Raw genomic sequence first — 14,032 nt, 5'->3', positions numbered from 1 at the left:
GACAGCAATATTGCCCCACCCAGTGGCGGTTCTAGCCCATTTCAACTGGGGGGGCCAAGCTGGGGCCAGTTGTACTGTTAGAGGGGCCAGTTACATTTAGACCTTATTGTTGTCATATCATTTTCTGCGCTGCTGCAGGCATTAACAGGGAAAATACCGTGTTTATAATCATTCAACAATGTATTTGCATTTCCATTATATTTTTACATTTGCATTACATATTCAGTATTAGTCACAGTAACTGTAATAGACATGATGTCCTTCTTTCTCTTCATTTTGAGAACTATAGAGCAAAAGCAATGGGGACCAAGAAGCTTATTAATTCATTTACTGAAAATAACTGACTTGATATGTCTAACCGTTTACAGGGTTCCTGCACACTTTTTAGAGTCCAATTTAAGGCTTTTTAAGACCTAAAGAAATCAAAATTAATACCGTACATTAGAGGTGTGCAATATTGACAAAAATATATTTCAACATTTTCAACATTTTGTTAATAATTAGATAATATTTTACTGATTGTGTTTTTGTGCTGGTGCCATGGCTGGTTTAGGCCTGTTGTTGACAGCTGACTCACGAAGATATTCATATTTTTCATATTCTATGCAGTGGTCGATTCACAGCAGTGACAGAAATACATTTTTTAATTAAGGGGCAATATTTGCCACCTTAAATTGATTTCCAGGGGCATTTTCACCTATATATGGACATTTTTTCTAAACTTATTTAGAGTTATGCATCACCTTTTATGTCAAATACTAACATTCAAATTATACAGTAATTATACTTATTTATACAATAATACTTAATTATACAATAATTATACAGTACCACTGTTACCAGTCAAATTAATTAATTCAATCAAAATCCATCTTTGCAGTGCAGAGGTGACACAGAAGTGGCATTAATATATACACTCCATTTACAATTGCATAAATAAAGCTATGAGATTTTTTTCAAATCAATATTTAAATATGAAATTATTTCTAAGTTTAACGTTTTAATTAAAGGATACTTTAAATATGAAACTAAAACCGCCAGTAGGCGGCGGCAAGTCCCTGTAAGAGGGATTCATTCATTCAAACGATTTGTTCAAACGGCCGATTTATTCGGGAAAGAAGCAAGTGATTCGTTCAAAACGCGGATTTCAGTCAAGAAATCATCGCTGTGTTGCATTGAGACTCACTACGGTTTCATTATGAAATTCTAGTCGGCGAAATAAAGGGAAAACAAACAATATTGACAATATTGTGTCTAAAAAGTAACTCCCAATGTTAACTTATTGTTAATTTAACTGTTGTATAACATAAATATCACAGTTGCAATTGTGCACGGGAAAACGGCACTCTTGCTGATGTGATATTCTAATATAAGAACATAATATGATATAAATATAAGACAAAAACTAATTTGGGGACATAGCCTACCTATGAACTGCACACAGCAGTGAAAGGACGATAGACAAATGCTATGTCAGCTCACAGTGCCTCGTACATACCGTGAAACTTCAAATAATAGCCGAGTCCCGAATAGACGCCTGTCTCTTTTACACGCCTGGTGTGGCGACAGGTTTGGGTACATAAAGGCCGGTCTCAAATAGAAGCCGGGTCTGTTTTTAGTTTCGGGTTGTATTTTATCTTCTAAAACCCGTCAGAGCGTCCGCTTGCTGCGCTTGACAGTGCATAACGAGCAGAGAGAGAGAGAGAGCGCCCCGGCCGCGCGCGCGCACTCACCTCTTCAAACATTCTGCCGCGATTCCCGCGAATGTGATGCGAATTGTCACGTGAAAATGCAAATCCACAAAGATAGAAAAATAAAAAAATAATACACATACAACGATAGCAAAAAACAGTTTTGTAAAAATTATTTCAAACTCCACATTTAGGGGGGCCACAAGGGGGGCCAAGCTTTTTGTCACAGGGGCACTGGCCCCCCTGGCCCCCCCTCTAGAACCGCCACTGGTGCAATGGCTTTCAGCAAATAGTAAACCATATTTGGCAATTGTTACCATCCCCCTTTTGATGCAAGACCCAACTCGTGCATCAATTTAACATAATACAATTGTCCTTCACCCAAATTTCCTCCAGACATCTTTCTCTGCCTCTGAAACAAAATATTACATTCTTCACTTAAAGCCCAATCTCATCTTCTTATCGAAGTATTTGAAGGGCAACGGCCCTCAGTCTCACAGCGAATCTTGCTTTTCAGGCCTGTTGTTTGGTCTCTTAAGTCAGTCATCTACAAACATTTTCCAAAGTCATCAATTGTTTCTATCAGGTCAGGTCGTGCTGTACAGACTTGGTCAATGTCAGTCAATAATTATTCCCCCTTTGTTCACAATAATTATAAATGTTAAGGCCTCTCTTGATAATTCGAAATTGACTTAACCAATGTGTCGCTTTGTTGTTGCCATCAAATCTATAACCTTTTCGTTTATCTCAACCCATGACGGACGCGATCTACGAATTCACAGTTCCAATTTTACATCAATACTTAAACTGATCTTCAAATCTACATCATGTATGACAAAAGTATTACTACCAGACAGAGCTTGATGACCAATCAACTTAAAGCTCGTCCCATGTTCTGTATTGTCTTTTCATCAGAATTATCAGCTTCTTTAAAGTTTGTCCTTTGCCTTAACCCATCTGTGATGATAAAACACTCAAATACATCAAATACACACAAAACCATCAAATACACACATTCATACCTGACACATGTTAACTGCTCATTCTCAATGTTCACTTTTCTTAATTATTGCTAAAAGATTTAAATTTTAAATAAGATTTTAAACTTCCCATTTTCCTGTAGCTTCTACCTAATTTTACATGGTCTCTTAACCAGTTTCAAAGCATGTCTGTTCATTATTCATTAGATTTTTAGACAAGTCAGCTGGGTTGTTTTGTTTCATTATCATTATTTTGCTTCAGCTTGCTCTAGCAGGCCGAAAACAGAAAGACAGACACAGTTACCATCCCTTCCTCCAACTCAGGCAGTCTCTCTCACTATAAACAAATAATATTTTCAACAGCCTTCTAAGACTGTAACTTAGACAAAATTTAAATTCATTACAATAACCTTCGACCATTTCTCCTTTGTTATCCAGACTTTTCAAATCTACCAAAGCTGTCTTCATCTTTAGCCACCACCATGTCTAACAACCTTCAGGAGTTAGAACTATGTTATAGACTAGTTCTAAATCAACACTATAATTTGCCTTGCCCATAAGGCAACCAATACCTAAAAAGTTTTATTACTGTCTCCACAACAACTAATGGGAAATCACTTCATGGCCCCGACTGAACCCCGAAAGCCCATTCCTGTTAGCTCTTTATCTTTAATCTCCATCAGGGTGTTGTCCCCTGGCATATTTGCAGACGCTTGTCACGATGAGAAAAACAAGCCATACAATTAATGCGGTTTCTTCTGGCAAGTGGTAAAGAGGAAACTCACATTTTCTTGGGTCAGACTGCCGTAACTCCTCACAGCGCATCTCACCTCTCAATGCTCTGCTGACCCCGGTGGCCTCCAGTAATCAGCGCTCAACTCTCATACCTTTCTCGCATATAAAACCTCCATCCGGAGGTGCCCAATGTTCGTGACCCCCTGCGTTGGGCTGTCCCCTGGCCAGGAAGATCATCCCGTCATTGAGTAGCCACGTACACACTGGTGACCGCTCTTTCCCATCACACAATCAGTTTTCTCCAACAGAACTCAGCTGTTTTCTGGAGCTTAGGAAAGGCACGTTCAAGAGTCACCAGAGCCATTCCGATTGCCTAATAGTGTTCACACAATGGAGACAGGTTAATAACAACAGTATTTAATCACTTAAATCCATTAACCATCTTAACCCTTTGACACGTACGATCACACCGGTGTGATCAGTCTAGGCTGGTCCCTGGAGTGTACGATCACACCGGTGTGATTAGAACGTTCAGTGAATCACGTGATCAACTGCTAAATTCAAAATTTCAAACTTTTGCTTTTACTGCTTTCCCGCTTTGACTGGCACTGAGCCAGAGACGGACGTGTGCAGCTCTCATCATTATCACAACTGTTCAGTGTATTTTAATGTTTATTTTAGGTTTCATTAATTTAAATTACATTACACAATAACAAATATATAGTTTATTATTGCACACTAATATTTATAACAACAAAATAACCTTTTAAACATGATGTAATATTAATATTTATTCGAGTCAAACACACTTTGTAGAGAAAACGGCCTTTTCACACAGCAAGCGTCAGCGACGCGTGAGCAGCGCATATTTTTTTCGGCGTGCGTCCATGTTAATCAATGAGTGGATTCACACCAGGACCAGGAGCAGCGCGTGAGCCTCAAGCAGGAGCGTCGCGTGAGATGCAGTGAAGCGGGTGTTACTGTCATATATTTCGGGAGACATGGATGATCTTGCATGTTGTAAATCCAGCAGGCTCCAAGTCCAACTCTCCATCAGTGTTGTAAACAAATAATGGCGGCGCCCATAGCCCGTATCTTACCGATCAACTAACATGATCTTTTTTTCTCTAAGTATTAAAACCACATTAGGAGTTCCCTTACATATATTTAACGATGTTAATAACTACAAGTTTGTAAATATTTTGTATAATAAATTAAAAAAGATTTGAACTGTCATGCATTGCGAGTCTTTTTTTCCCGCTGACAAATGATGTAGAGCTGATGTCACCGTTACCTCACACTCGCCTTTGTTCTAATTTAAAGACACAACTTTAATCAAGCTCACCAACTTCAGAGAAAATGACAGAAAATTTATATAAAAGACGACAACTGACAAATGAGGAAATTGAGGACATTTTTTTTAATTCTGATGAGGAGATTTTTGACAGCGAGGCAGAGAATGACAGCGATGAAGATCTTCCCCCAAACCTTGAAGCTCTTGACAACATTGCAGATGAAGAGACGACACCAGTCCTAAATGAGGCAGAAGAGGTAAACTCATTGTTATGGAGGGCAACCAACCTTTTTAATCCTCCTGGGCCAGGCAATTTTGACAACCAGCTCTGTGGTGTGCAAAATCCACCAGAATCACCCAGTGATGTCAATTGTTTTAAATGGTTCCTCACAGAAGATGTCATGGGAGAAATTGTGGAGGAAACAAACCGCTATGCCTCTGACTTGCAAGAAAGGGAAATTAAAGGAAAGCTGGTTAAATGGGTTCCAACAAATATCCCTGAAATGTACACATTTTTAGTGGCAGTTCTCTTAATGGGGGTGATAAAAAAAAACCATCACTTCGTGATTACTGGAGCACAGACCCCATGCTCTTGACCCCATTTTTTGGGTCTTTGTTCTCACAGGATCGCTTCCTTCTGCTCCTCCGCTGTCTTCACTTCGCAAACAATGCGACAGCAGTTTCCAATGACCCGCTGAAAAAAATCAGACACATATTTACTGCTCTCACCTCCTCCTTTCGTCGCATTTTTGTGCCATACAGGGATCTGTGTGTGGATGAGTCTCTGATGAAGTGGAAAGGCAGGCTGGCATTTCGTCAGTTCATTCCATCTAAACGGCACAGATTTGGGGTCAAGTTTTTTGTTTTGTGTGATGTGCTAACTGGTTATGTGGAGGACATGATAATTTACACCGGATCTACCACTGACATCCAACATTACCCAGGACTTGGGATTTCTGGGTCCGTTGTGATGACACTTCTAGCACCTTACCTAAGAAAATGTCATGTTCTTTATGTGGACAACTGGTACAGTAGTCCCACACTTTTCCAGCACCTCTTGTCACTTGGCACTGGAGCTTGTGGGACCGTGCGTGCAAACAGGAAAGGGATGCCAAAGTTCACCTGTAAGATGAAAAAAGGTGAGGTGGAATTCGAAGAGAATGGGTCACAGATGGCAGTAAAATGGCACGACAAGAGGGATGTTCATGTCCTTACCACAGTCCACCCAACTGGTATGGCAGCGACAGGGAAGCTTGATCACATCACTGGGCAACCAAGGATGAAGCCAGTCTGTGTGCTGGAGTATAACGAAAAGATGGGGGCAGTTGACAAAGCTGATATGATGACTGGTTTCCATGAATGCACCAGAAAGTCTACCAAGTGGTACAAGAAGATATTTTTTCATGTACTTGACACTGTTTTACTCAACAGCCACATCGTCTACCGGCAAATTACTGGTGAGAAATGGATACAAATCATCTAATAATAAATATAAACAAGATAAAAAGTGATAACATTTTTAATTAATGTAATCTAAAAGTGTTAACAAATTCACAATAATAAACAGACCACACTGTCACATACTATTCTATTATCCTCACTCCCTATTGATGTGCTCTACTATGAGTAGGAAAGGAAATCACCTCCCTACAATTCAGGACGAACCTGATGAGAGGGCTGCTGGAGGAGTACAGCACATTGCGCGGTCCAACCAAAGGAGGCCGTCCGGCCTTGGACACTCCTCTGCGCCTTACAGCCAGGCATTTCCCATCTGAAGTCCCTCAGACCACTTCCCAGGGCAGCAAGACCAGGCGGCACTGCAAGGTCTGCCTCTCCAGCACACGCAAGGGCAAGCAGAGGCGCCTCACCAAGCACATGTGTGTGCCATGCAACACTCCCTTGTGTGCTGTCCCATGTTTTGAGGAGTACCACACACTGAAGCATTATTAAGCCTGTAAAAAGTCAGAGTATATTAATTAATTTATGATGATACTATTTTAATTATTATTTATTGTAATTATATTATTAAGTATAAAGGTATGTATAATAGTTTGTTTTAAACAAAAACATTTATCAAAAGTCAGAGTATATTTATAGAATTTTTGTTTGTTTATGATGATACTATTTTGATATTCATTGTAAATATATTTGTTATCTGTTTTGTAATTATATTAATAAGTATAAACGTATTGTGTTAAAAAAACATTTAACTTACATTAAAATAGATTTAATAAAACATACATGAAATGTGTACATTTTGTGATTTCTTTTTAACATATGTCATACATTTGAATTCTATGAATAATGCTAAACTTATACTATACATCATATATCATATATCACTAGCAAAGCAGAGAACAGCTACATTGTATGACATCGTTAAAGGGATAGTTCACTTTAAAATGAAAATTCTGTCATCATATACTCACCCTCAATTTGTTTCAAACCTGTATGAATTTCTTTCTTCTGCTGAACACAAAAGATGATATTTTGAAGAATGTCAGTAACCAGACAGTTAACTGGAGCCATTGACTTCCATAGTATATTTTTTTCCTACTATGGAAGTCAATGGCTCCAGTTAACTGTCTGGTTACTGACATTCTTCAAAATATCTTCTTTTGTGTTCAGCAGAAGAAAGAAATTCATACAGGTTTGAAACAAATTGAGGGTGAGTATATGATGACAGAATTTTCATTTTAAAATGAACTATCCCTTTAAATTATATTTCCAACAAACATTTGAGCAAGCTAATAAGTGAGGTGTGACCATATATAATTGTATATATGTATATCACACAGCTTGCTCAAATGTTTTGTATATAGGAAAATATAATTCAACAATGTCATACCATGTAGCTTTTCTCTGCTTTGCTATTGAGAGATATAAAACTCAGTTAACTCATATTAACTAAAACAAACAAGAAAATCGATGTAAAGGATTTAACGGCAAATATGTGCTTTGGTATATTCATGTTATGTATAACGTATCAATTCAACTGAACCCCGACTTTAACGTTACCTCCTGAATGCACGGATTACTGAACATATTTATTTGCAATGTGCAAAACAGCGCGTTGACAGACAAACCGTAATGACCACATTATTGAGCACTGTCCGTTTTACGTTCTTTATTCATATTTATTGCATGCTTGTAAATAATTCTAGATGCTTCAGAATACAATTAAAAACTAAAATATAACTCACCGATTGTCACCCAGCTGTTGTGAGGGAGATGCAAAGTACCATGTGCAAGCGAAATTCAAACCGGGGGGGGAACATAAACAAAACAATATCAACCATAGTCGGTACACGCTAACAAATTATTTGAGAGGTTTTGAATAAAAAAATAAAGCGAAACATTCAAACTACTCACCTGCAGACGGTTATCCATCGTGTGCGCCATTGAGACTGCGAAATGTCACGTGACAAGGTGTATGCGTCTCCATGGAAATTAGAACGCTATTGATTGCAAAATAACGGTCGCAGAAAAAAACTCACGCCAGGCTGCCAGTCTGACTATTTTAGAACTTACGTGCGAACGGTGCGAAATTATGTTATTGAATTACAAAATGAATGTAATTGTATTTAATTGTATTACTGAGGTAAAATTTGTAATTTAATTAGTTACCAATCAAATTAAAAGGAAATTGCTTTACATTGATAAAGTAATCCAAATAAAGTAATCCAAATCACATTTATAATGGGTAACTTATAACAGTAAGCAATTACATTTCCAAAGTAACCTTCCTAACGTTGAATGTATGTGAGATTCAACACATTCTTTCTGTTGTGTGACTGTGTGGAATTTTCTGAAACTCTGAATTTTGCACAATCCTGGCATGCACAAACATGTCCTTAAAACAACCCTTAACGTTAGTTTTCAAAACTGTGCAACTCACCGAGTGGTTAGTGGTGTTCGTTGATGATTAAAAACAAATATATCGGCGCAATGTATGCTTTCAATCCGTGTTATTTACTATAGTGAAACTATTTTTTCAGATACCTCACAACCGCATATAAACTTCCGCTCGATATTTGAGTCTGAAGCGTTAGCACACTCCCGACCACTTGATGGCGACAACCACTTTGCCGCAGTTGTTCTGCTCACGCTAGCCTTCTGAGAGAGTAGAGAACCAAGCGAAAAGACTGAGCTGAAAACTAAAATAAATAAATTAAAAAGATAGAGAAAAAGAACATGAGGGAAAGATATTAATGATACATCAATTACACGGTACAAACTTTTTCATGTTATGTTTAAATTTGCATAAAGAAAAATTTCATAAGAAATGTTAGGTATGGGTCCAAAGTTTTACATTTGAGACACAGATATATATATCTGATATATATATACCTTCGAAGGGGGGGATTCATAAATTTTGGGACATCTCGCCCAGGGGGCAGGGTTACGTCCTGCGTCACATCTCTCATGCGGGTTCTCGTCGACCAGGGTCAGCGCGCATAGACAGACGAGAAAAGCCGCGACATTTAAAAATACTACTGTTATTGTGTCACGAAATGTCGTTTTAATAGTTTTTCAGTCGACAATGTAGTTGTTTAAAGGTCAAATCTGTGGTTTATTTATAAAGATAGCGCCTATTTAAAAAATTTATCTGACGTTTTCGGAGTTGTGATATCCAGTCTTTCACCGGGCGCTCAGCGCTCATGTACCCCGCCGAGAACAGCCGTACCTCGGCCAGTGCTTCTGACGTTTGCCGCTGGCTCTGATGTCTCTAGTCTAGTGGTTAAACATGAGATATAATTCGTCTTGTGTATAGCCTATAACGGGCGATCTTTGGTCTCATTAATCTATCATTTGTTCCCTGGCAAATCGTTTTGGCTGAGGGCAAAGTGAAGTTTCATAACTTTATATTTTGGCTATTTTAACGTTGTATCCTGCTGTATGTGTGTCTGAATCGTTTACTTTATTTCTTGTCTTGTATAACTTCTTATACTTTTAGGCTACTTATACTGTTATAGTGTCTATTACTGATCAATAATGTAGTATATGCAGTGAATGGTTCTGACCAGCACACCCCCATACAGTTCGTGTAGTTGGTATGACCCACTGTTGTATGGCTTGTGGCCAATGTGGTGAATTGAGTTGAAAACATGCAAGTAAAGAAGCTGGGCGATATAACTCCTGTGTGTATGTGTCTTGATGTGACTAAGGATTAACAAAGACTACAACATGGTGTCAGAAGTCAATGTATCTCCTGAATAACACCGTGCACATCAACAAGTGACTGAAGATCACCGCGGCGCGGGTAATTTAAAAAAAAAAACAGTGTCGAACTGCAGCACCACTGGATTATCCTAACGAGCCCCACGAGCTAACAAGATAACGAGACGGACAAAATGGAAATGCTTCGTCCGCCATCACCTTTGTCACTGACGGGGAACTTGGCTGACAATTGGCGTAAGTGGGAACAAAGATTTAATTTGTATCTTACTGCCTCAGCTTTAGTGGATAAATCTGAGTCGAGAAAAATCGCTGTACTGCTGCATAGCATAGGAGAAGAGGCGCTAGACATTTATAACTCGCTCGAGATCGAATACGAGGATCCACGAGATAAAAAATTATCAGAGGTCCTCACGGCACTGCGAAAATACTGTGCTCCGCGGAAGAATACTGTCTTTGAACGACATCAGTTCTGGGCTCACACATTCTCTGAGCAAGCAGGCATAGATAAATTTCTCACGGAGCTAAGAAACAAAGCACGCACATGTGAATTTGGAGAAACTGAAGATCTCATGATACGAGACAAAATAGTTTTCAGCATAACAGACTCTGGCCTTCGTGAACGACTGCTGTCTATATCTGAGTTAACCCTTTCAAAAGCCATTGACATGTGCAGAGCTAAAGAAGTCACGAGGGCACAAGTTACAGCTATGGCAGCATCATTAGAAACGCAATTTGTGCATGCCGTCACCAAAAATGGTTCTCAGCCTAAATGGAGATCAAACAAATCAGCAGTGCACAAACAAATGACAGCGCCAACTAGGGCACATTCAAAAAATTGTGGCAAATGCGGACGCATTCACATGCCAAGGCAGTGCCCTGCCTATAATGAAGTGTGCAAAAAATGTGGCAAAAAGAACCACTTCGCACTTGTGTGCAAATCTAAAGCCAAAATGGACGCGCTCGATATAGATACCGAGATATCTGGGATAGACACACTGTTTGTGGGTACGGTAGTTCACTCAAACACGTCAGATACAGGCTGGCACACAAAGCTGAGTATGGCAGGCATTGTTGTAAACTTCAAGCTTGACACAGGTGCTGAAGCAAACGTCATTCCAAAGAAAATCATTGATCAGCTTCAGGTTCCTGTGAACATCCAAAAAACAAACACAGTGCTCGTGTCGTACGGAGGCACCCGCATCAAACCAGAAGGTGTTGTTAAACTCCATGTGCAGGCTAAAAATAAAACAACTGACATGATGTTCTTTGTGACTACAGCATCAGACATAGCCCTACTGGGGAGACAGGCATGTGTGCAGTTGGACCTTATAAGAAAAGTAGACGCTCTCACACCGTCATCACCTGCCACAAAAACTGAGCTCCTTAGCCGCTATGCATCAGTATTTCAAGGTTTGGGCCAGTTTCCTGGATTGCACCATATTCACACTGACCCTTCCATTCCTCCAGTAATACACGGCTGCAGGAAGATACCGTATGCAGTTCATGACCGACTTAAAGAGACACTTGATGATTTGGAGAAAAGGGGTGTCATAAGCAAAGTATCTAAACCTACTGCATGGGTTAGCAGTCTCTGCATTACAGAAAAAAAAAAAACGGCGCGCTGAGAGTCTGCCTGGATCCCAGAGACCTAAACAAGGCCATACTCCGCCAGCACTACAATATTCCCACTCTGGAGGACATACGGAGTAAGCTAGCTGGCAAAAAGTTGTTCACCATCCTGGATGAGAAGGATGGCTACTGGCAGATTCAACTAGATGAGGAGTCAGCAGATCTCTGTGCTTTCAACACGCCGTGGGGCAGATACCGTTTCCATCGCATGCCTTTTGGTATAAAGTCAGCGAGTGAGGTATTTCAGTGCCTGAACTCAGAAAGCTTTGGGGACATTGAAGGTGTTTTCATGGTGGCTGACGACATGATCATAGCGGCATCCACCAAAGCGGAGCATGATGTCATCCTAGAGAAAGTGATGAACAGAGCGCTGAGTCTAAATGTGAAATTCAACAAAGACAAATTGCAGTATATGGTCCATGAGGTGACTTACCTAGGCCACGTCATCACCGCTGAGGGAGTGAAGCCTGATGAGTCGAAGGTTTCGGCAATATTGCAATTTCCCCCTCCCACTGACAGAAAAGCCCTTCAGCGTCTGCTAGGTATGACACGCTACCTGTCACAATACATTCCCAATGAAGCCACCCTCACTGCACCTCTTAGGCTGTTGCTAAGGAAAGACATAGACTGGCAATGGCATCCTGAACAGCAGTTAGCACTTGAAAAACTCAGAACAGCCATAGCAACTGCACCTGTTCTTGGACATTTTGACCCAAAGCAGCCTATTGAAGTGCAGGCAGATGCCTCAAAAGATGGCTTGGGGGCTGCTCTTATGCAGAAACAGCAACCAATTGCATATGCTTCGAGAGCGCTATCTGCGGCTGAAAAGAACTATGCCCAGATAGAAAAAGAGCTACTGGCCATAGTATTTGCTCTGAGAAAATTCCACCAGCATGTTTACGGTGTGCCTGTCAGGGTTCAATCTGATCACAAACCACTTGAGGCGATATTCTCCAAACCCATAGGTGCAGCACCAGCACGCCTTCAAAGAATGCTGCTCCAGCTGCAAAGGTATGACATCCACATTGTTTACACTCCAGGCAACCAGATGCATATCGCCGACGCGCTGTCCAGAGCATACATTCAGTCTGATACAACAGAGAGTCTAGACCTGAGCGAAGAGAAAGTCATCTATGCAATGAATGGAGAATCACTTGGTGGTAACATCATGCACATGATCCAACAAGCCACACAGTCAAATGCTGAGATTCAACTGATACGGCAGCTACATGAGCGAGGATGGCCGGACAGAAAGAAAAATGCCCCACTGGCTGCTCAAGCTTACTGGCCAGTCAGACACACTATTAGCATAGATGATGAGCTACTCTTGAAAGATGATCGCATCATTATCCCTCGCGCACTGCGACAAGAAGTGCTGAAACGACTTCATGCGGCACATCAGGGTATACAGCGGTCTCTAGCACACGCCAGATCATGTTTCTACTGGCCAGGACTCACTGAAGCCGTACGTCACATGGTAGAAGTCTGTAGTTTCTGTCAAGAGAGTCGCCCTGAAAATCAAAAGGAGCCACTTATCTCGCATCCAGTTCCAAAGGGACCCTGGCAGAAGATAGCTGCTGACATTTTTGACTTTCAAGGGCGTTCATTCCTTCTGATTGTGGACTATTTTTCGAAATATCCAGAAGTCTTACAGCTGCCAGACAAAACGTCAGCCTCACTAATAGCACAATTCAAAGCAGTGTTTGCAAGACATGGTGTGCCTGAGATCCTGATGGCAGATCATGTACCCTTTGCCAGTGCTGAAATGGCTCGATTTGCTCATGACTGGGGTTTCAACATCACACACTCCAGCCCCAATTTCCCTCAGTCCAACGGCATGGCAGAGCGAGCCGTAAAGACTGTTAAATCTATGCTGAAAGCTGCTGCTCAGTCTGGCACTGACCCTCACCTCGCTTTATTGACTCTCCGCAACACTCCTGTCACTGGTCTCAAGCACTCCCCAGCCCAGATCCTTATGGGCAGAGTCTTACGTTCTACTTTACCGGCCAGCAAAGCTGTTCTGCAACCTTCTATACCTAAACACATCCAGGAAGCGCTGCAGCATCTTCAATCACAGCAAAAAAGATGGTATGATAGAACAGCAGCCACACTTCCAGCCTTCAAAGGGGGACAGAGAGTATATATGAGAATCAGAAATACATGGAAACCAGCTACAGTTGTCAGTGCCCGAGAAGAGCCCCGCTCATACGATGTTGTCACACCAGCGGGCACAGTCTACCGCAGGAACAGACGTCATCTCAGGCCTGACAGGTCAATCAAATATGACTCGCAACCTGACTGTTCCCTGGACACTGACAATGATTTGAGCAAGGACACTGTTTCAAATCCTGTTCCAAATGAGCCTTCTCAAGATGTGGAAAGAAGTGAGCGGCGACCGAAATGCACAAGAGCCGGACGTATCGTCAGACAACCGGCACGGTTCGAGGATTATGTGCTTACTTAAGTATGCTAGATTAGTGTAACTATTGCTTGCTCATATCAAACGTTATTTCATACACTGG

Source organism: Rhinichthys klamathensis, unplaced genomic scaffold (assembly GCF_029890125.1).
Source record: "Rhinichthys klamathensis goyatoka isolate OS25496 unplaced genomic scaffold, OSU_Roscu_1.1 h1tg000336l_1, whole genome shotgun sequence".
NCBI lineage: Eukaryota > Metazoa > Chordata > Actinopteri > Cypriniformes > Leuciscidae > Rhinichthys > Rhinichthys klamathensis.
This window is presented reverse-complemented; position numbering follows the sequence as displayed.